Source organism: Meleagris gallopavo, chromosome 25, assembly GCF_000146605.3.
Source record: "Meleagris gallopavo isolate NT-WF06-2002-E0010 breed Aviagen turkey brand Nicholas breeding stock chromosome 25, Turkey_5.1, whole genome shotgun sequence".
Lineage (NCBI taxonomy): Eukaryota > Metazoa > Chordata > Aves > Galliformes > Phasianidae > Meleagris > Meleagris gallopavo.
Window position 1 is genome coordinate 4,915,929 of NC_015035.2, and position 4,313 is coordinate 4,920,241.

Below are 4,313 nucleotides of genomic sequence, written 5' to 3' on the forward strand. Positions count from 1 at the left end.
AGGGGGACCGAGGGGACGGCGGAGGAGGGTCGGCGACGGTGGCCGTGGAGAGGCCGAAGCGGGCTGGGTGCTGAACGGGGGCCGCGATGGCGGTGATCGCGGCAGGACGGACCCGGCGCTGCTCTCACCGCTGCCCCGAGGGCTGCTGCCGGTTCGGCTCCGGCTCTGCGCTGACTCAGAAGGTCGTTGGGGCCGAGGGAAATCTGGAGGCGCGCCAGCAGCTTCTCCTCCTCCTGGGCCCGGTGTTTGCCGTGCTCCAGGTGTGGCCCTTCCTGTCCTCGCCGTGGCCCCGTGCAGGGCTCTCCTCGTGTCCCATCCGCGTCCCGTCCGGAGCCGCCCGCAGGGTGCGAGGTGTGGAGGTGTGCAGTTGTGCCACGCTCTGCTCGCACGGCTGCTCCCGGTGGCGGCGGTCACAGCAGGGGTGGCACGGCTCCGTCCCCGCCGTGAGGGATCCCGGCTGTGTCACACGGCCGTCCTTCCCGCAGGGCGCGGCGGTGCCACCCGGCTGCCCTCGCCTGGAATTTTCCTCCTCCGTTTGCCCCGGGGGGTTCGTTCCTAGAACCGCGGCTTCGAGAAGCCCACTGAGATGTGTGATAAGGAAGGAGGGGCCGTGGAAAGGCGGGGGGGGACCGAGGGCCCTGGCTGTGCGGGGGGTCCCTGAGATGCTGCCTGGGCGCAGCACACGGAGCGCGCGCTGCTGCGAGCCTGAAACCTGAGCAGAAAAAGCAAGCCGTGCCAAAGCATGTGATATTCCTCCCTGCAGGAGCGCCCGCTCCAGCTCTGTCAACCCTTTTTTTGTTTTTATTTTTCATAATTAAGAATTTTTCCTGAAGTTTTACCATTCACCCACTGGTCAGCAGTCACGGCTCCAGCCCGCTCCCCGTGCTGTGTTGGCAGGGCGCTGCCGCCCCGCGGGCCGTACGCTCAGCATCCCGGCACCCAGGATGAGGGGCTGTGCGGCGTCCCCATGTGGGTGGCAGCGCTGGGGGTTTCCGTGCCCCTACGGGCTGTGGGTTCCCCGCTGCACTTCCCGCAGAGCCGCTCGGAGGCGCGATGTGGGGCAGCGCGTGCGGGTCTGAATCACCCGGCCGGCTCAGCAGCCCCACCCTGCTTAACCGCCTCCAGCCCGGCTGTGCGCGTCCCCGGGGCTGCGCTGTGGCCTTGCTGCCCGCTGACCTCAGGCGGGTGCCGTGTGCCGTCCTTTCCTGCGCAGCAGGGCCGCGGTTGCTCCCCGAGCAGCCGGGGAGACGACGCTGTCCGTGTTGCGCGGCGATGTCCCCGCAGTGCTGCGCGGGGTGGGTGCTGTGTGAAGCTGTGGGCTCTGCCCAACCTGGCGGTGTTTCCAGACGTCGAGCTGGGAACTGTGGGATGGAGAAGAGGAGCACTTAAGCGGGTCGCTGTGGGCTCTGGCTGCTGGCGCTGTGCTCTTCTCTCCGTGTCTTTGTGGTGCTGAGCCCTGCAGCAGCCGTGGCTCTGTTGCCCTCCGTTTGTGTGGCTGTGGGGCGCAGCTGTGGGTCAGGGCTGTTCCTACTCCCAGCCTCAGTGTCAGCCGGGTCTGGATTGCTCAGCACTGAGACCATGGGAACTGCAGGATGAAAGTGATTCCATTTTGGATCAGCCCTGTGGTCCATCTGATGGGAAATCCCAGCTCTGTCTGCTCAGCTGGGCTGGGAAGAGCAGGGATGCCGTCATCCCGACGGGTGGATCTCAGAGGAGGAACGGCACTGGGCAGCGGCAGCCCTTGTGGAGGATGGAACCCCCTCCTGCTGGATGCTCTCGGTCCCAGCACAGCCTGGAGGAGCAGCCGCAGCATCCCTGAGCACTTGGGTGACAGCCACAGGCACTTCCACTGCTCCAACGCGCGTTGGCGGCTGGAAGATGGAAAAAGAAAGAGAAATGTGTGAGCTGGAGGAGTCCGTGTGAGCTGCAGCCCTCGTCGGGTCGTTCTGCCCTCCTGCAGAGGAGGAGCACCGCTCAGTGCCCAGGGTGTGCATTTCCCCCATATTGTGGTGACCCTGGAGCTGAGGGTGTTGTCAGCCCTTGGGATGTTGGGTCGGGGTGAAGCAAAGGGCCCTCTGCTCCTGCAGCCTGCCCTGCAGTGCCGTGGAGCTGCTTTTCCTGCTGTCTGCAGGAGATGTTTTGGTTGGGAGCAAGGGAGCTGAAAGCTTTCTCTCTTCCTGCGTGAGCAGTGCTTGCAGCCCCACGGGGGGCTGACAGCCTCTTAACCCTCAGCAGCGCTGTGTGCTGCAGCAGGGGGGTGTGAGCAGGGGGGTGTGAGCAGGGGGGTGTGAGCAGGGGGGTGTGAGCAGGCCCCTGCATGGCCGTGTGCTGGGGGTGTTAGCCCAGATTTTGGCTATGGCTTTATATGGGCCTCACAGCATTGCTCGTGATTCCCCAGCAAAGTAAAGGAATCGATGTTCTAAGAGCACTAAATGAGCGTTGGCTTCTTGCCTTTGATGCCAGCTTCGAGCAGCAGCAGCAGACTTCCTGAGTGCTGGGGTTAAGAACACAGCTTTGAACGCACGCAGCGGCTGCACAGCGGGGCTGAGCGCTGCGGGGCTGCGTGTGCTGCTCTGATAGCAGCTCCGTGCCTCTGCCCCCCATGTCCCCCGTCTCCGCTGTCACACGGCAGCGCCGTCGCCATTTGGTGTCAGTGCGTTCTGGTCCCGAGCTGCTGAGCTGTGCTGAAGTGCAGGAGGTCGTGGGGAGGTGGCAGTGCGGTGCTGCCCGCTCCATCCGCGCGGTCACGAATTTGTTAAATCTGCAGAAGGCAGAGAGTGACACTTCAGAAAATGTGAGCAACAGGAATCCGCCGGCCCGGCCCGGAGCCACCGAACAAAGAGAGGTGTGTCCTCAACCACAGCTATTCCACCTGGAGACAACTGCAGGAATTGCTCTCACAAATAGCGTTCCGTAAGAGCCGATAAAACTATTTTGCCGGGGTCGTGTTTCCTTTTAGAAGGAAGGTTTTATTTCATAAGACAATATCATCATTGACTTCGTCTCCGGCGCCAGGGGGAACACAGGCCAGCGGAGGGCGAGAAGCTGGGCAGGGATGAAGCAAAAAATCCTTCACCTGCCAAAGGAGCAGAGGAGCAGAGCCCTGCGCTGAGAGCTGCGCTGCCCCGGGGCGAGGAGCTGCGTGGTGCTGACGGCCTGGGCTCCGGCTGCAGCAGGAACTAATGTGAAACCCTCCTGGTTATGTATTGCTGTTAATGATTGGGGATCTCGAGCGGGGGTTTTGTGTCACCTTTGCCTCTCTGAGCTTTGCTTCCCCATTAAGGGAACAAGGGCTGAATTCCTTTCTCATTCAGGCAGCGCGGCTCCCGCTCTGTTTGCTCGGGGATGCAGTCAGAGTGGGGACTGATCCTTCCCTGTGGGGCACAGGGGGGTCTCTGCCCCACGGGACGTGGGCTGCCCGCCTGGCGGAGCGAGTGTGTGACCACAGCAGGATTGGGTGTGCAGCGATGACGAGATCTGTACCTCGCTGTCCATCTCCCTGCCCCTCCACCCCGCTCTTGTCGGTGGGGCTGGCTCTGACCTTGGCTCTGCTCCCTGCCGGAGCCCCTGGAGCACTGTGGCTGCTCAGTAGGAGTTGGGTGCTGGAGCAACAGGGAAGTGTCTGCCTGTATCTGGGGCAGTGCTGCAGGCTCCAGCCCCCTCTTTTTTGCAGGGAGAGAAGTGAAAATGCTTTTCTTCAAGAAGTGTTTGGTGAAGCTGTGTCACGGCGGAGGGGGAAGCATGCAGTGCAGGGTCTGCGTATCTACTTTGAAGCAGCAGTGCCAGGATGTGGGGTCACCCCGCATTGCTGAGCAGGGAGCTCTGACTCTTGCTCGTGTGCCCTTGTCCTGGTTTAGTCCCAGGGCTGGGTGCTGCCACGATGGGCCGCGCTGATGCAGCACCACGGGTCAGGCTCTGCCAACCACACGCTGGTGGGAACCCGAGCAACGTTAATTCCACTGCAGAGAAGGAGGCTGAAGTCCAACGGTGAACTCATTGTGCATCACCTCGGGAGGTCGGCACGGGGCGTCCGGCTGATAATTTTTTTACATCACCTCCATAGTTGTAGTGCTGCGCCTTCACCACGAAACCATCCTTCCTATTTATCCGCGCCTTCGCTGAATCACCAAAGGAACATAAACACTGCCGGTGGGAATTGCCCACCCTCTGACCAGCTGACCCCTCCCTGCCCTCAGAGCGTTTAATTTTCTCATTAAAGCCAGAAGGGAGAGCTGCACTTCACACAGGCGGGCTGCTCGCCGTGCCCACGCGTTTCGCAGCCGCCCGGCTCCGGGCCTGTCCGTGCAGAACCG